The 19,518-nt window shown below is 50.2% G+C and overlaps 1 protein-coding gene across 3 annotated transcripts in view; it reads left to right on the top strand.

Moving 5' to 3' along the window:
* Positions 1-1,021: 1,021 nt before the first annotated feature.
* Positions 1,022-19,518, top strand: part of LINGO3 (leucine rich repeat and Ig domain containing 3) — a 100,563-nt gene continuing 82,066 nt past the window's right edge. For 2 of the 3 annotated variants that reach the window (XM_084614441.1, XM_084614437.1), the window contains exon 1: positions 1,022-1,347. The gene's annotated coding sequence lies outside the window, so the exon portion shown is untranslated. Of the gene's footprint in view, positions 1,348-3,297; positions 3,389-19,518 lie in introns of those variants that run through there. The other variant, XM_084614438.1, reaches the window with a different exon arrangement.

Below are 19,518 nucleotides of genomic sequence, written 5' to 3'. Positions count from 1 at the left end.
TTGGTGTCCTCCGCCAGATCTCCCCAGGGAAGCAGCAGAAGCCCTAGGGCTTGGCAGCTTGAAAACTCCCCTGGCCCAAACACTGAGAAATGCACAAGGGGGCGCAGTCCTGCATTGGGCAGGGAGCAAGGCTGGCTGGTCTAACTTGTCTTTTTCATCTCTGGAATCTGTGCTTTACAGACATTGACTAATGAATCCAGAATTGTCCAGTGTGAGTGGAGAGGGGACTGGGGCTGGAGGGACATTGCCCCAGTGCAGATGCTTATTAAGTGCTGCTGGAGCAGGATGTATCATAGACTATCAGGGTGGGAAGGGACCTCAGGAGGTCTTCTAGTCCAACCCCCTGCTCAAAGCAGGACCAATCCCCAATTTTTGCCCCAGATCCCAAGTCGCCCCCTCAAGGATTGAACTCACAACCCTGGGTTTAGCAGGCCAATGCTCAAACCACTGGTAGCCTGGCTGAATAGACTTGGCATTGGCTTGGCAGTCCGCAGTGGAGAGCTCGGTGGCCTGGCTCTGCCACTGAGCCGCCATATAAACTTGGGCAAATCCCTTAAACTCTGGCATGCCTCCCTTTCCTCATCTGTAATGACCCTGCGGCGCCTTTGGAAAGTGCTTGGAGGTCATGCAGCGACAGAGGCGATCTCAGTGCGGAGTGTTTACCGGGAGAGCACAAAGAAGGAGCTGACGCAATCAGCCTAAAACAGCCCCCCAGAAAGATGCCCGTGGGGGGAGTGGCCGGGGGCGGGGGGCAAGAGGACAAACCAGGCTTGCTGCAGCGGCTCCCCGCGGCTCCCATCTGTTGCGCGGGGTGTCTGTGAGCCTGGGTTCGCCGAGCCCAGCAGCCCAGGGAGGCGCCTCTTTGCAGGGGTGGCCCCGGGCAGCGCGTTCCCCGATGTCTCAGACAAAGAGCCCGGCTGCAGCTGCCGGGGAGCGGCTGGCCCACGGATCCGCGGCCGCCGCGGCTTTGGCGGTCCCCGCTGCCGCGACCCTGGCTGGAGGACGGGCGGGGAGGCTCCAGCCCCCTGCCCGGGGACCGCTCCGCCAGCCCGCCCGCTCCCTGCGCTCGCCCAGCGGCGGCGGGGGGCGCTCGCCAGGGTCCCCGACCCCGCCTTAGAAGTTCTGGCCGGCGGGGCTCGCCGGGGCTCGGCACCGGGCGCGGGGAGGGGGAGCCGCGGAAACCTCCCGCCGCGCCTCGGCCGGGGCTGCGGCCGCTCTTCAGTCCGAGGCCCCGGGAGCGGCCCCCCGCGGGGATCCGGGCGTCTCTCCTCCCGGCGAGCTCCAGCCGAGCCCGGCCCCTGCCCCTGCCCCGGCGAGCGGGATGGGCAGCCCGGGCGAGCCGCTGCGGTGAGTGCCGGGGTCCTGCCCGGATCTGGGGGCGGGGGTCCGGCGTAGCGGAGACCTACAGGTCCTGGCGGCTGGCGAGCTCCCAGCGGGGAGCCCGGGGCTCGCCGTGCCCGCTGCGGGCTGCAAAGCGGGCGATGCCTGCGGGCCTGAGGGCAAGCGCCGGCTGGGGGTGTCTGGGAGGGGGGCTGCCCGGTGCCTTGGGGAGGTGCCCCCCAGCCAAGCCCCGGGCGATGCTTGCACCAGCTGCGGGGCCGGGCTGGGAGGGTGCAGGGGGGGAGTGGGGTTAAAACAACCGACTGCCCCCCTGGCAGTGTGTAGGGGTGAGAGCAGGGAGCAGCCTGTGCCTTGGGATCTGTGTCCACCTGGGCATGGCTGGGTATTGCAGCAGGTCTGGTGTCCCCCCTCTCTGCCCCCCCCTTTCTGTCCATCCCTCCATCCACCTGCTCTCTCCCATTCCTCTGTTCCTCCTCTGCTCTTTTCCCCCCACCTCCCAGGTCCTCTGCCCCCGTCTGTCTGCTCCTTCTGTGCTTCCGCTCCTCCAACTCCTGGCCCAGCCTCTGCTTGAGGCATCTCTTCCTCTCTCTGCCCCCCCCCCCCCCCCCGCCCCATCTCCCGGCCCAGACGCTCCTGTCAGAAGACCCCCTTCAGCACGGCGGGCAGGGGGCTCATCACGCTCTTCTAAAACGCAAGGGGGCTGTGGTCCGAAATGAGCCCTCTCTGCCCTTCACGGAGCACCGGGCCCCCTCCTCTTCCGGCTGCTCTGAGCTGAGTTCATCTCGCCCCCTCCCACGGGGGCAGGACAGGATTGTGCTCTGGAGTGTGCTTCCCCAGGGCTTTGGCCAGACTAGTTTGCCCAGAAAGTGAGCGAAGAGTTGGTGTCAGCTGTTAAGGCCGGCAGGGACCATTGGGGTCATGGTATCTGACCTCCAGCACAGGGCAGGACAGAGAAGCTTCTGCATCAAACCCAAAGCTTCTCTTTGAGCTGTAGCATGGGTTTGGTTTTGTTTTTGAAAGACATCCAGGCTAGCTTGAAAGGCTTCCAGGGATGGAGAATCCACCATGTTCTCAGAAGAGAGGTTCCAGCCGCTGATTCCCCCTGCTGCTAACAAAATCTGCACCTCATTTCGAGCCTGAAATAAGTCCAGCTTCATCCTCCAACTCTTAGCCTCTCGTTATGCCTTTTCCTGCTTGATTAAAGCACGGTCTGGTACCAGAAATCCCTTCCCCCCTGTGAGTCCTTGTAGACCATCCTCACATCCCCTCTTAACCTTCTCTTGGGTAAACTACATTGACTGAGTTGCTTAAGGGTTTCACTCTAAGGCATGTTTTCCAGTCCTTGAATCATTCGTGTATCTCTTTTCTGAACCCTTTCCAATTCCCTGCTGCCCAGAGTCTGTCTGCTCCCTTCTGCAAACGATTTTAAAGTTAGGTGGATGCTTCCTCTCAAAGATCCTAGTTTCAGTTTCAACGCCAATGCTGTGGGATTGTGTTTCGCGCGGGGGAGGCTGTGAGAAGAGGAGCCTAGGTAGGGTGCCCAGATGTCCCGATTTAAAAGGGACAGTCCCGATATTTGGAGCTTTTTCTTATATAGACACCTATTACCCCCCAACCCCGTCCTGATTTTTCACACTTGCTGTCTGGTCACCCTAGCCTAGAGGAAGAGGGGAAAAAGCAGAGAATGGGGCAGAGTGAAAATCCAATCTAGCGAGAGAGAGAGACAGACAGACGCTGAACGAAAGGGAGGAGAGAAAGAGAAACACGACTGGATAAATGACTACAGACAACAGAGTAACCATGTACAGCCCGGTGGTCACATACGCCACAGTGGATATTGAACCTGAGACCTGCTGCACCAAAAATCCCTTATCCCTCGAGCTAAATAAATAGCTGCTTTGTTTGGATATAGCTGGCTGGTCCAGTTGCTGGAGCCAGCCACTAGAAGGAGACGTACGCTGCCAGCATATGAAACCCATCTCTGCCAGCCTTGTTCAGAGGCGTTCTAGGGCTATCCGAGAGCGCACACATTTATTGTCTGCTTTGGGTGAGTTTTTGGTGCTTGGGTTTTTGTCTGTCGGTTGTTGTTTTTGAATCCAAGGACGCTGTTGTCAGGGCGTGGGGAGCAGGGGGATTAAACGTTTGGTGTCGTCCCTCTAGGGAAAAAAGCAGCCTGAAGTTTTGTGAACGCACTGGCTCTGGGAGGTGCCCGTCCCTAGCCCTGCTGGACCAAATAAAGTTTGAAACAGCCTCTGTCCTCCTGCTGTGGGAAGATTTTTCCCAGGCCTGAAACACTGGAGGTGGGGCAGAAAGGGCTGGAGGTTTGAAGAACACCCATGCTGACGGTGGGGAGGGGAGCACGAGTCCACTCTCATCTGGGGGATGAGAAGGGAAGGAGAAGTCTGGAGCTGAGTTGCTTTTCCTTGTGGGGCTTGGGGAGTGGAGGGATCTGACCCCAAGGACCTCCCCCTGCCTTCCTTCAGGTCTGGCTGAGTCCACATGGGACTCCAAGCAGGCTGGCTCTGGGGAAAGGGAGTGGGTTGTGTGGCCAGCAGGGAGATGCTGCCTCCTGTCATCTCCATCTGCAGCCAGGCAGTTTCCTGAGCCGTCCTGCCAGGCACTCGGAAGATGAGCAGATCTCATTACAAGCCAGGGCCCATAGCATGGTCCTTGCCCGGCTTCCACCCTCTCTAGTCACGGGGCAGCACAGCAGAGGGGGAGCTCGCACGGTCTGTCTCGTCATGCTTCCGCTGGGGGAGTCCACGGCTGTTGGCCGAACCTCACGTGGCTTCATTTCAAGCGTCTGCGCTGAGCACTTGGCCTGTGCTTCCGAGGTCATTCTTTGGGCCTGGGGCGCATTGGGCAGGGAGGGGAAGCTTTGGGCAGAAGAGGGAGGACAGGAAATTCTTCCCTGTGGAATTCCAGGGAATTCCTTCCTCGTGCAGAGCAAGACCCCTCTGCCTTTAAGATCCAATGGTGGCGATGCTCACTGAAGGGGGCTCTGAGGAGACGCGCTGAAGGCATGTTAAAAAGCCTTAGGAAAGCAGGACTGAGTGACGGGATGGGGTGAATTGATGCCCAAGTCCCCCCTGTTCCCCCCCCGTGCTGGTCTGACACCCGAGTAGCAGCGCGTGGACGTGGTTTCCCTCTGAGTGTATCAGTGGCGTGTTGTTTGCTGCGGTGGGTTCTGTACAAGTGGGAGTGGGGGTGGTCTTGTGGTTCAGGCACTGGACTGGGGCTTGGAGAACATGGGCTCAGCTCCTGGCTCCTCTGCAGACTCCCCGTATGACCTGGAACATGTCACTGAATCTCTCTGTTTCCCCCTGTTCCAGCTCTGGCTCAGTCTCCCCTAGTGAACCGTCATCAGGTAGGTGTATTGGACCCAGCCTTTGGAGCCTCCCTTCTAAGCCAACTGGCTCTGAGCAGCTTCCAGGCGTCTCTAGTCCTGGCCTCTCAGGTCCACTCCTAGGGTGCCCGCACCCTCTCTGGCACCTCTTCCTTGAGCGGTGGGAACCCCACGGTCGCATTGCCCGCACCTCAAGATCAGTGCTGTGCCCCCCCAGTAGCTTGTGTCTGCTCCCATCTGAGCTCCCCCCTCATGGGCGCTCTGATGGATAGGCATAAACTGACACCAGTCTCCTCCAAAGTGTAGCGCAGAATTGCTAAATTAGCTGCATTGTGGGTAGATCTGAACAGCCTGGGGCTTTGGAAAAGTTTGGCTCCACTACACAATTTTGTGGATTGGTCATTGTTGTGAGTTTGAGAGTCTTAACCCTCCTCTGGTTTATCTGGAATTCTGCCTTGTTGGAGACAGGCTGTTGGATGGGCAGGCCCATTAATCTCGTCCAGTTTGGGAATTCCCTTGTGAATGAATCAAGTGAGCCATTTCTGGTCCTCCCTTGTCTGATCTCAGTTGGGAGAAAGAAGCAATAGAAGAGAATAACCTCTTAAGAAAATCCCATTTTCCTATGAATGTTTCTATTAATAAATGTCAAAGGGAGTAAAAAGACACCAAACAACCACCCAGAAAACAGAACTGCCCCTAGACAGAACCTTCTTTCCATGAGACACTAGCTCATCTTTAAAGCTGAAATACCGGCTTCTATTGTTGGCCTTAAAAATGAAGCTACTTTGACCCTCCGCTTTTTCAGTTGTGAGTTACTGTGGCCATTTTGTGCATTGTGGTCCAGTGGGCAAAGCACAGGGCTGGGAGATAGAACACTTGGGTTCTATTCCTGTGTCTGCCACTACCTTTCTTTTATCACCTTGGGCCAGTTACTTAACCTCTCTGTGCTTCAGTTACCCCTGCATAAAATGAGGGTAATGATGATTGATTATTTGAATTGTGGGGGTGCCTCCCCACTGTGAGAGGTGCTGTACAAACATAACAAAGAGATCGTGCTAAGTATGACTTCATTTTTATTATCTTTAAAATTCCAAGCTATGGTGGGCTGTAATGCAAACAGCAGTGTGATACAAAAGCAAGTCTGATGATTACATGTAGATATGCGAAACAGTTAATTCAATACAAGAAATGTGAACTGTGTCCTTCAATACGATTGTATAAGGATAGTTAAAAACCCGATAGGAAGCTGCCAGTTTGACAGCCTCTTGATTGATTTGGTTTAATTTAATCTAATTTATGTATTCATAGGCATTTCTATGGCGCTCATTAAGACCTGGGGAGAGTGGTGGGGGGAGAAACTGCCATTGGAAAAGAGATGGCACAGAGAGATGAATTTTAGATCCAAACTGCACCAAAGAGTCAGGGGTTGGCTCTGGGGTTCCAATATATCAGAATGCATATAAGAGGGTGGAACAAACCAAAGGGGGCTGCAATCATGAGAAATCCCCTCGCTACCACCTGAGCTGGAACAAGCTGTACCAGGGGAAAGGATTATGTCCAGTCTGTGATAGAAGCTTATTGGAACATCTGAGGGTGAGGTTTTATCTGTATTCAGTTTTCTTACTGTATTAGGCATAGACTTGCGTGTTTTGTTTTATTTTGCTTGGTAGTTCACTTTGTTCTGTCTGTTACTACTTGGAACCACTTAAATCCTACTTTTTGTATTTAAGAAAATCACTTTTTACTTATTAATGAACCCAGAGTATGTATTAATACCTGGGGAAGGGGGGGCAAACAGCTGTGCATATCTCTCTATCAGTGTTATAGAGGGCGAACAATTTATGAGTTTACCCTGTATCAGATTTATACAGGGTAAAACTGATTTATTTGGGATTTGGACCCTACTGGGCATCTGAGTGTTGGAGACAGGAACACTTCTTACGCTGCTTTCAGATAAGCTTGCAGTTTGTGAGAGGTGGTTCAGATCTGGGTCTGTGTTTGTGGCTGGCAAGCGTGTCTGGCACAACCAGGCAGGGTTCTGGAGTCCCACGCTGGCAGGGAAAGCAGGGGCAGAAGTAGTCTTGGCACATCACTTGGCAGCCCCAAGGGGGTTTCTGTGATCCAACCCGTCACAACCCCGTCACATAACACAAGAACCAGGGGTCACCCAATGAAATTAATAGGCAGAAGGCTTAAAACTAATATAAGGAATACTACTTCACACAGTCAACCTGTGGAACTCATTGCCAGAGGCTTCTGTGAAGGTCAAACGTATAACAGGGTTCAAAAAAGAATTGTATCAGTTCATGGAGGGTAGGTCCATCAATGGCTATTGGCCAAGATGTTTAGGGATGCAACCCCATGCTCTGGCTGTCCCTAAACCTCTGAGTGCCAGAAGCTGGGACTGGATAACAGGAGATGGATCACTCAAGATTGCCCTGTTCTGTTAATTCCCTCTGAAGCATTTGGCATTGTCCGCTGTCAGAGGCAGGATACTGGCTAGATGGACCATTGGTCTGACCCAGCATGGCCATTCTTATGTTAAGCTTATGGAGATATTGAAACCGGAAAAGGCATTTTTAAAGTTTGCTTGGAGACATCTGGCTTTATTAGTGATGTATCTATTGCTCTGAGGCCATATAACTAATCACTGCAGTCCCCCCTCTAAGCCATGTTACAGGCCTGAATTAAACATTTAATTTGGAAGCTGATTGCACAGAAGGACAAGGGCATCTGGCTGTATTTGCGCTCGGTATTTAAAGACTGGAAATCGATCCTATTGGAATCAATGTGGCCTCTTCTAATCTATTTTTCATTGTCCTGTGAATAACTCCTGCTCAATCCAGCACTCCCCGATCTGTCTGTGGGAGTTTGTGGCATGTTCTCTGAGCCTGTCTCATTGCTCAGAGCGGTGTGCTGAGACACTTGTTCTATTTCAGGAAGTCGCTTTTTTTTTTTTGAGACAGGGGAACACTGGGAGAAATGAACAGACCGTTGCGAACAGTCTGGAATAGTGGCGCAGCGATGAGCTGTGCTGCCAATGACTTCCGATCTGTTTGGGTTTTCATATCGTGCCCACCCTCGCTGTTGTAACTGAGCACCTCCTTGCTATTTCAATTGTCTGAAACTTGCATCTGACTCTTGACAACTCTTCCCAGTTGGCAGCGTTGATCGTAGTGTGTCTGGTGTAGCCTTTGGATTCAGCTGGGTGATGCCCCGAATGTTGTGCACTCTCATGGTCACTGGTGACTGTCTTGGTCCAGTCGCTAAGCACGTTCTGTCTCGTAAAATTTGGGAGTAGTTGATGGTGTCATTCTACTGGATCATAGCTGCCATGGGAGGCTGTAGCACGAGAGGAAGGTGATCTCTCACCTACAAAGGGCCAGTACTATGGAGGACGCTGAATATTAGCGCCGATGTCTTGAACTGGATTCTTTAATATTTGCAGTGACTTTCCATATGTACCTATGAAGGACCTGATGCTGTCCTGGTGACTTGAATTTTGATCTGCTATAAGCCTGTATCCCAAATCTCTTTACAGAGTTAAAGTGACCCAGAGGAGTATTGTGGCTGAGCAGGGAAATATCCTTGGTTCCACTCCCAGCTCTGCCGTTGGTTCACTGCGTGACCTGGGGCAAGTCATTTCACTGTGTGCCTCAGTTTCCCTGCCTTTACGATGGAGGTAATAGTACTTGCTCTGTGGTGTCGTACATATGCTTGTCCAATTGGCTAACCACTCTAACTGCCTTTTTGTGCTTCTCCACTCACCGCTCTTGTACCAGCCAGCCCCTTGATTAATCACTGATGCTACGTTTTTAATAGGGAGAGGATAATACTTCTCTACCACTGTCCTAAGAGGGCCGTGAGTCTTAATGAATGAATGTGTGTAAAGCACTTTGAGATGCTTGTATGAAAAGAGCTGTTGAAGTGCAATGTGTTACTGTGAATTAATTACAGACCGCCATGGTGCAAAGACATTGTGTAGTGAAGAAAGGGTAGTGGGGCAAGCCGCAGAGGGGCAGCAAAACGAACAGGCGAGGGAGAGAAATGTTTTAAGCTGAGATTTGAAAAAAAGACAAAGGAAAGCAATAAACCTACAAGAGATCTTGGAAAGGTGACAACGCTGGCTCTGGCTGGCTGTGTTAGGAGCATTGATTTTTTGACTTCTGGGCTTTATCGGTTGAGTTTTGCGGGAGGCTATTTTTCAAGTGTTTCGGTACAGTTTACCTTTATAGACAAAGGAAATCCTTCCGCAAGGATTGACTCCCAGGATTGCAAGTGCACCCAGAACACACCCGTTCAGGAGGCTACACGTTAGACATAAGCAATGTCAGCTGACTAGGGGCGCAGTTGCAGGAAAGCCCTGCATGTCTGCGATGGTGTGCCATTGTCTACTCGTGGCTGGCTGATAGACAGCCTCAGAGACCTATGACGGCTGCACACTCCGAGATCTCCTTTGGCAAAGGCGGTGGTGGAGCCTTGTGTCTTTGGAATGGAAAGGCCCGGGGTCTCGTCCTGTCTCATGCACAGGATCCAGTTAGCGATTGTCTGTTTCTGCAGCACGTGGATTTGTTTGTGAGTTCTAGGTCCCCAAGAAAAATGTGATCAGCCGCCCCGGACAGGCTCAGGGGATCCAGTGGAGCTGCAGTTCTGGAAGCATTGCTTTGCTTCTCTATCTTGGCTGCTGGGTGGGCTCGGCAGCCTTGTATGTTTCTCTCCTTTAATCATGTCAGTATCCTAAAAGTGGCATTGCTGGAAGTCCTGTCCCCAGGGCAGGGTATCCAGCTTGGTTTTCTGCACCAGGCCTAAGGAGTGTATCAGTCCCGGAGTGCACTGCCTCTCATCTTTGATCCCTTAAGGGATATCCCAGGCAGAGCAGAAGAATGATGCCCAGGGATCTGCAGGCATTACACTGGGAAGTGGGTTGAATAGCTTATGGGCCTAATGTGTAGGAGCTAAGAAATCGTATCTCTCATCAGAAGAGCCCAAAGAGCTTTACAAATACTCACTAAACCTCTCTCTGGGGCAGGTGGTGTTATGCCTCCCCATTTCAAGGTGGGGGAACTGAGGTAAGCAACTTGCACCATAACACAGCTAGACGGTAGCAAAGCCAGGAATCGAACCCAGGTGTTTCCCCTCCATGTACACTGCTGTATATGCTAAACCATGCTGTCCACAGCACACGCTCAGTCGCTGCTGGGAAGATCTACCTGCTAGATAGACAGGGTCAAATTCTGTTCTCGTTTACAGCAGTGTGAATGTGGAGCAAATCCATGGACATTCGTCTCCTTGTTGCAGATTTGCACTGGCGTAGCTGAGAGCAGAACCTGGCCCAGACAGTATAGCTAGGGAGAGACTTTACTCTGTGTGTGTGTAATATATCACACACACACACGCAAGTAAGGATTTGGTTTTAATAGAATTCCTATCCATACACACGTGCGGGAGAGAGCACTATGTTACAGGCAGATGGAAGATGGAATGGAGAAATCTTAGCTGTACTTAGCTACCCCGAGGAAACTGCAATCTATTGCATTGCCCTCCTGTTTGTACAGCACCAGTCGCACTGTCATTGCTCAACAAACCCCTACTACAAGAGGGGAAATGCCGGCTTCTCTGAAATGGCCGTATTTCTCCTCTGGGCTTGGCAATTCAGTGAGATAAGAAAGCTCTGTCTTCATCAAGCTGTTACTTCCCATGCCACTCAAGGCATTTAAAAAATAATAAATCCTTCTTCCGCTCCAGTTCTTGTGCGGCTAGCCAGCTCCATTCCTCTGCAAGCTCCCTCTTGGGCACAGAGACCCAGCCCGACGGGATTTCCATATTTGGGGCCATCTCCAGCGTTCAGCCAGGTTGGCCTCCCTAATTAGACCCCTCCCCAGCACTGCCACTCATAGGTTTCTTCACAGCGGCTTTGCCGTTCAGCTCCAAGGTCCCCTCGCTGCTTTCAAAAGAGCCGTCAGACCGTAGGGACATTCCAGGAGCAGGCTGGGCTTCACAGAGTCACTCGCTCTCCCTGGGCCAAATTCTCTTTTATTGATTTGGTTTTGTTTTCTCTTTCCCTCTGAATTTTTCATGACCGTTGCAATCTGCAGCAAACCTCTCTCGTGCGCCGCGCAGGCTGAGCTGAGCTCCCCAGCTGGGACCTGCCAGTTGAACGTCCAGCGCCTGTCGCTCCGGCTGCATGGCAGCCAATGAGTAAATGAGCCCCCCACGCCCTGTTCCCACCTTGATTTTTAGCTGCCCAAAGCCAAAGCCGCACAGCTACTCTGGTGGGAATGTGTGTTCTCCACCACGACAGATACAGGGTATGTCTGCACTGCAGTTGCAGCCCGTTTAGCCATACCCATCTAGCTTTCGTCTAGCTAGGGTGGTACCAGAGCAGTGAAGCCACTGCGGAAGCGGCTGGAGAATCCCACCTGGAGCTCTGGGTAATTCTTCGGGTGGATACTCCACACTAACTCCTGTGCTGCCCCCGGCTTCGCTGCTCCAGCGCTTGCGTTAGCTAGATTAAAGCTAGCTTGGGGTAAGTCTGCGTGAGCTGCAGTCAGACCCTGTGCCGGCAGTGCAGACATCCCCACCGCTGTGATGCCCTGTGCCGGCAGTGCAGACATCCCCACCGCTTGCTCAGACCTCAGCCCTTCTCTGGGAGAGATGTTTCCAGTGGCTCCTCACAGGCCGCTATTACTCAGCAGGCGTGGGGCTCTGGGTAACTTTTGTTAATTTAGGACAATAGGATCGAGTCATGAATGGAATGCTGAGTATGTGCCACCCTGGCCCTCCGCTGGGTGGAATCGGAACTGCTCAGCTGCGTACCATAGGCCCTACACTGTCAGCACCAGCAAAGATCCTCCTTGGGCTCAAGGGGGTCAGGCCCCTGGGTGTTACAGCAGTTCTGTTGCTGCCTGGCCATTACGTTCCAAGCAGAGCTGAGTGGCAGCTGTGACATCCTAAACTGGCCGTGGCTGTCTCTGCAATACGTCTTTATTCGTGGATGGCGAAAGGTGCCAGATTGGCAACCGGCCCTGGAGAGTGAACTCCTCTTTCTGTTCCCAGAACAGGGACCCCCCGGACAGGGGCAGCTTCGCTCACACCAGGGAACTGCAATCCTGATTCGCAGGGGCCATTTCTAAGGGCCAGTGGGGAGGCAGTTCTCCATGGACCACACACAGTCTCTGGCCTCCCTGCTGAGCCTGTCTGGAAGAGTCCTGGCCCCAGGTGACGGGGAACTGAAGTTCCCAGCTCCTTTCTAAAGGCCACTGAATGCAGGCAGGAGTACCCTGAAATGGGTACAAACCAAAGGCCTAGGAGAGGGTCCTTATTCGGTTCCCAAACCCAGGAGCCATCAATGCCCCCACATTTCCCTCCCCACCAGAACGAATGATGGGCATCTTTCCCGTGGATTGGGTCCTGCAAGGGATGTTTAGCTATTGTAGATGTCAGATATAGGGCGATGGCATGGACTGTGCTCTAGTGGTTAGCGCAGGACGCCTGGGTTTCACTCCTGGCTCTGCCACTGACTTACTGTGTGGCTCCAATGTGACATGCAGGTTCTGTAATGCCCCCTCTTCCTCAGTCAGAATGAAGGGAACCCGTGGCCCAAACTGTGCACCTCTGGCCTTTTATTGTCTGCTGCCTGCCACTCAGAACATGGAGTCTCTCTCCCTCTGAAGTCACAGGAGGAAGGTTCTCCCTGGGTTGGGTCTCTTAGGTATCCACAGAGGGCAAAGCCCCTAAGCAGTGAGATTTCCAGATGGTACTTCTCAGTCTCTGCCTGCTTTGTGTTAATGACGCCAGATTGGCTTTGACGGCCCACTGCTGCCTGTTTGCTCACATCAGCTGCCTGTTCTTAAAGGGGATGCAGGCAGGGCGGAGATGAAACCTGCTCTTGCTTTGGCTTCCATCTTCTTGCTAACTTTGGGCAAGCTTTAAAAGAACCAAATACTTCAGTGCTCCTTTATAATTAATGCCACTTGTCTGGCACTTGTGAGCAACCCTAAGATAATAAACCCCCGTGTGCATTCCGACCCTCAGTAACAACCTGCCGAGAGCAAACTGGCAGATACAGCTCTTCTGAGGAGCTCTTCAATGACAAAACCATCGGGAGGGTCCCCAGCCTCCAGGAGCAATCCTACAATAATACCTCAGTGCTGAGCATGCTCTCAGGACTAAATAAATATTAAGGACTAAGATGTGCCGACCTTAACAACCGGTGTGCACATGTAACTGGCTGAGTGTGTGTTACAGGTCCCATTCTGTGCCGATTCACAGAGGATATGGGTCTGAAGGAGCCCCAGACTGCCCTGCCTGGGCACTTTAGCTCAAGCTGGAGCAAATCACACTTTTAACCCTGGAGCTCCACGGTGAGTCAGCCGTCATCCCTACGCCATGGCGGAAAACCAATGTTAGTAATAGCTAAAACAGATTTCTGTGTCAAGCTGTCTAAGGTTTCGTTTTTTAATAAGCAACAGTGAGTTAATGAGAGAGAATTTTAACCTGAAGCATCAGGTTTTGGTCTGCAAGAAAAGAAAACTGGAAATTAGGGCTGTCAAACGATTAAAAAAATTAATTGTGATTAAAAAACTTAATTGTGATTAATCACGTGATTAAACAACAATAGAATACCATTTATTTTAAATATTTTTGGATGTTTACTACATTTTCAGATATATTAATTTTAGTTACAACATAGAATACAAAGTGTACAGTGCTCGCTTTATATTTATTTTTTATTACAAATATGTAATCAAAAAACAAAATTATTTTTCAGTTCACCTCATACAAGTACTGTAGTGCAATCTCTTTACCATGAAAGATGAACTTACAAATATAGAATTATGTACAAAAGAAACTGCATTCAAAAATAAAACAGTGTAAAACTTTAGAGCCAACAAGTCCATTCAGTCCTACTTCTTGGTCAGCCAATTACTCAGACAAACAAGGTTGGTTACAATCTGCAGGAGATAATGCTGCCTGCTTCTTGTTTACAATGTCACCTGAAAGTGAGAACAGGCGTTCTCATGGCACTGTTGTAGCTGGCATTGCAAGATATTTATGTGCCGGATGCACTAAAGATTCATATGTCCCTTCATGCTTCAGCCACCATTCCAGGGCACATGCGTCCATGCTGATGACGGGTTCTGCTCAACAACAATCCAAAGCACCAAGGACCGATGCATGTTCATTTTCATCGTCTGAGTCAGATGCCACCAGCAGAAGGTTGATTTTCTTTTTTGGTGGTTCCGGTTCTGTAGTTTCCACATCAGAGTGTTGCTCTTTTAAGACTTTTGAAAGCATGCTCCACACCTCGTCCCTCTCAGATTTTGGACAGCACTTCAGATTCTTAAGCCTTGGGTTGCGTGCTGTAGCTATTTTTAGAAATCTCACATTGGTACCTTCTTTGCATGTTGTCAAATCTGCTGTGAAAGTGTTCGTAAAATGAACATGTGCTGAGTCATCAATCGAGACTGCTGTAACATGAAATATATGCAGAATGCGGGTAAAACAGAGCAGGAGACATACAGTTCTTCCCTCAAGGAGTACAGTCACAAATTTAATTGATGCATTCTTTTTTAACGAGCATCATCAGCATGGAAGCCTGTCCTCTGGAATGGTGGCTGAAGCAGGAAGGGGCATACGAATGTTTAGCAGATCTGGCATGTAAATACCTTGCAACGCCAGCTACAAAAGTGCCATGCAACCGCTTGGTCTCACTTTCAGGTGACATTGTAAATAAGAAGCGGGCAGCATTATCTCCTGTCAGTGTAAACAAATTTGTTTGTAAAAAGAAAAGGAGTACTTGTGGCACCTTAGAGACTAACCAATTTATTTGAGCATGAGCTTTCGTGAGCTACAGCTCACTTCATCGGATGCATACCGTGGAAACTGCAGCAGACTTTATATACACACAGAGAATATGAAACAATACCTCCTCCCACCCCACTCTCCTGCTGGTAATAGCTTATCTAAAGTGATCATCAGGTTGGGCCATTTGCAGCACAAATCCAGGTTTTCTCACCCTCCATCCCCCCCCCACAAATTCACTCTCCTGCTGTTGATAGCCCATCCAAAGTGACAACTCTTTACAAAATGTGCATGATAATAAAGTTGGGCCATTTCCTGCACAAATCCAGGTTCTCTCACCCCATGAAAGTTACACTTTCATGATAAAGAGATTGCACTGCAGTACTTATACGAGGTGAATTGAAAAATACTATTTCTTTTGTTTATCATTTTTACAGTATATATATTTGTAATCAAAAATAATATAAAGTGAGCACAGTGCACTTTGTATTCTGTGTTGTAATTGAAATCAATATTGAAAATGTAGAAAAACATCCAAAAGATTTAATAAATTTCAATTGGTATTGTTATAAGTGCAATTAATTTTTTTTGAGTTACTTGCGTGAGTTAACTGTGATTAATTGACAGCCCTGCTCAAAATAATATTTAGCCTTAGACTCTTAGGCGTTGATCCAGGAAGGGGCAGAACAACCCCGTCTTGATCCTGCAAAGCACTTAAGCCCACGATTCACATTAAGTAGGTGAGGAGCCCCAATGATTCAGTGGTGCTTCGTACGTGGGTAAAGCTAGGCAGGTGCTGAAATGCTTTGCCAGCTTGGGGCCTGAGCACTCAGCACTATGCAGGATCAAACCCTTACATACTGTGATGCTCAGAAACAAACTAATCCTCCCAATCCCTCGGAGCAGGTAACTAATGTTGTTGTCCCCATTGTACAGAGGGGAAACTAAGGCACAGACTGAGGCTGTGACTTGCACAAGGGAAGTCAGTGGAAGAATCAAGGTTAGAATCCACCAGGAGTCCGCTAGCCCATCCAGCGTTGACATGGCAGGGACACTTCGTCACCATGAAGCCCACGCTTTCACCCCTGCCCCCTTGCCCTTCTTTTGAGAGAGGGAAATAGTACTCCGACTATTACTGATACCACTGTAGTGCCTCCAAGGCCTAGCCATGGACCCCGAACCTGTTGTACAGCTCCTAGCGCAGCAGCAATCCTGTCTGCAAAGGGCTCCGGATTCTTCCTCTTCCCCAGGACTCCCCAGAAGCTGGGAAGTTCCATGGGTGGGACCTCCTTTACTCTGGGCCACTGTTGTGCTGCTGAATGTGTTTTTCTTTCAGACGAGGCCTAAAGCCAAGGCCTTCCACTTGTGGCTGTTAATGATCCCACGGTGCTTTTTTGCAAACACAGGGGTGACGATCCCAGCATTTGGCCGAATGCCAACTTGGATCAGCATTAAGAGCTTCGTTGCTCTGGGTGCAGGAGGCAAGCTGGGTAAAAGTAGAGAGTGTGGGGGGGGTGGGAAGGAGGAGGGAATAGAGATAGTACCGGTAAATGCTGCTGCTATGTGGCAGGGCCATTTTAAGCATCCTTTCGCTGCTTTTTCCATCGGATATATGCAAACATGGTTGTGGCAAAGTTGCCATTTTCGTGTACAGATCCATTCCTGTCCAGAGGATCCGCCCGTCATTTGAAATGACAATCTGCCTTCCTAAATTCCCATTCCACATGGTAGTTAGTCCTCATCACCCCTTCTCCTGTGCAGAGTTACAGCTGCTGTCGGACAGCTGATCTGCTCCGCTTAATAATGAAAAGCATGGAAATAAAAATGCAAAAAATTTAGGGAACTCTGATACCAAGGTGGCACATCCAGATACAGAATTGGGCACACGTAGGGAGTATATATTTGAGAGCTGGTTGGAGTGTGCAGTGGCTTCATTAACGCTGTTGGGTGACCCTTCTCTTTTGTATTTGTATTCATTAGCGTAGGTTTCTTCCTGGATTTTGTCTTCACTCCAAATGGGAATGGCCGTGAGCCGGTATGTGAGCCTGGCAGTGTCCTCTGCCTCTGTCCTCTTCCATGCAATTTGCTGGCATTTCATCCAGCGGCTCCCAGCAAGCTCTGCACTGTGGCGAGCATGAAAAATTCAAGAGGAGGGAGACATGAGGAATCAGCAAAGATGAATGAAAGAGCCCCCTGGGTGACACCAGCTAGAGAGCTGGGACATGAAAGAGAGATGAATCGAGAGAGGCGCAATAACGAAAACCTACTTTTCACGCTGGCCCAATGCTGTTTGCTTTTCCCTCTGGCCCACTTGAACTTAAAAGCCACAGCCAATTTGCCAGAAAATTCAGAGGCAGCAGATAATTTCCAAGCCACCTCCATGTTCTGCTCTGAGAAGTGTCTCTCTTGTTATCCTCTCTCTGCTGGCCTTCACTGCAGTCTCTGAAGTGCTGTCAGCACTGAAAGGCGGCTTTCAGCTCTGGTGGAGTGTTTTGCCTAATGTAGCTAGTGGGTTGGAGTGTAATGAATCAGTTAAATGTCAATTTTTTATGCAGTTCTATGATGGATTGTTTTTTAATACACCACTGTTCCTTAAAATGCGTTCGTTCTGCCAGCTTTCATTCCTAGAGGAGATGGATAGAAAGGGGTCTAGCGCAGCGGTTCTCAAACTGTGGGTTGGGACCCCAAAGTGGATTGCCACCTCATTTAAATGGGGTCGCCAGGGCTGCCTTAGACTTGCTGGGTCCCAGGGCCGAAGCCAAAGCTTGAGCCCCACCAGCCAAGGCCGAAGCCTGAGGGTTTCACCCTGTATGTTGGGGCTCAGGTTACAGGCCCTTGTGCTTCAGCTTTACCGACCCCCACTCATTCCCCCTTCCCGGGGCAGTGGGGCTCAGGCAGACTCATGCTTCAATCCCCCCTCCTGGGGTCATGTAGTAATTTTTATTGTCAGAGGGGGGTTGGACTAGATGACCTCCTGACTCCTTCCAACCCTCATATTATAAGGGGGTCACAGTGCAATGAAGTTTTGAGAACCCCTGGTCTAGCGGAAACACTCGGAGTGAAGAAATAAAATATTATACTAGTCACAGAAAAACGTTTTCATATTAAAATAATACGATCTCCCATGTAGACATACCTTTCCTGCTGAAGGATGTTAAAATGCTCTAGGCACTCCTATGTGTATGTACCCAGACAATGCCTCCCAGCCCCCAAAATTCAGCTACCTCTCAGGTGAAATGCCACACCGGTTTAACAGCTAATGAAAGCTGCACTCAGCAGCGCCGATGTGTCAGGCAACGTTTCTAATGGTTCTGTAACCCCCAAAGCATCTTGCTTTGTTGGGATTTTGGTGCACGGAGGACAGGAAATAGAGAAGAATATGGTACCCAATTAACATTTTTGGGATGGGTTGATGATTTAGGGGAAGTGAATATAATTGCCCGTACTGGGAATTTGGCAAGGATGCTGAAGTACACGACAGCTGTCTGGGGGTAAAGTCCCTTAGGATCGCAGCACAGGGTTTTACATCTCAGCTGAAAGGCATGTTTAGTATGAATGAGCCGATGGTCAGAACCCCTTTTTAATGAGCCGTTGCTCTTCTCTTTGTGTTATGCTGGTTTGAACTTAGCAAATCCCAGCCTGGCCCTGGGTTCAGACAAGAAGCCCAGACCAAGGTTCATATGCTAGGAACGTCTCTGCTTCGTTCCTGGGCGATCTTTTGATGAACATATTGATAGAACAGTATTCCACGTGTTACTGTATGAAGTGGGGCTTGGAGATATTGGAGGGGGATAGCTGCCTCCGGGAATTGTTTTGGAGATAACCTGGCCTTTGAAACGGACCAGCTTGCATCACAGGTTAGAAAAAAGGGCTCTTCCGAAGAATTATCAAAGGCTTTGGGATAAGTTGGGGTGGATCAGCAGGATCCAGAAAAGCAAAAAACCATCGGACACAGGGAATCACCCCCATGTTCTTTCCAGCTTGGAAGGAGAATTTTAGCGAGTGTCTCCCAGGATTCCCTGCCAGCTCACCACAGGGCTAGTAAGTAGATTGCAACCCCCCCCTTTCCATCAGGGGCTCTGTGCAGTACCTCAGGCCTTTATGAACCCTACAGTAATCACTGCCCGGGGCTCTGTAGAGAGCTACTCAGAAGCTACATCTGGGTGCTACGAGACGCAGGGCTCACTTTACACCAGTTTTCTGATAACTGCGCTGTCTCGTTGATATTGGTCTATAAAGCCCTTTATGGCTTGAGCACTGTCAGACTATATATCACTGCTGCAGTTGAGGTCAGCAGAGATGGTCACGCTAATAGTCCCTAGATCTAAGACTCTGGGGGAGATTGTTCCCCCTGGGGTCAGTGCAGTTATCAGAAAACTCCAGTTAATTTCCCCCACGGGTGCATTGGAGCCCAAAGGTCTGTCACTGGAGCACAGTTCATGTCTCATGCCTGCTCTGGCTCTTGCCTCCTGGGTAAAGCTGTTTAAATAACAGATTTTTCAGTTTGCTGGCTGAGCTGAAAACCTTTTTTTGTTTTGTGCTTTTTTTTAAATGCTTCTGTCAAACGAAACATTTCATTTTGGTTTTGAGTGTTTCACCTCTTTGCGGATACAACTGAACTCAAATTTGCAACGAAAGGTCGTTTGGGACTGAAATGTTTCATTTTAAAAAATAACAAAAGGTTAGATTTTTCCCCCCGGTTTTTGAGGGGTGGGGGTTGGGGGGGAAGGATGGGGAGTGGTTTCGACCAAAACAATCTGACGAATTTCATGATGCATTTGTTTCTGTCTGTTGTGGTGGTGGGGGGGAAGAGGTCCTTCTGAAAAATGCCCACCAGCTGTATTCCCAAGGGGAAGCATTGGTAGATAAGAGGAAGTTTCTTGTGTTTTAACAGCCATCTCATGTTAAATGTGCTTGTAACCAGAGATTGTCCATTGGACTTACTTTGTCGGTGTCTCTGGGGATTTACTTTGGGGACTGGAGCGTTTCAGCTCTAGGCCAGTAGTTCAAATCCAGTGCAGGATGCC

The sequence above is a fragment of the Lepidochelys olivacea genome (assembly GCF_965140295.1).
Source record: "Lepidochelys olivacea isolate rLepOli2 genome assembly, chromosome: 25".
Lineage (NCBI taxonomy): Eukaryota > Metazoa > Chordata > Testudines > Cheloniidae > Lepidochelys > Lepidochelys olivacea.
This window is presented reverse-complemented; position numbering and strand designations above follow the sequence as displayed.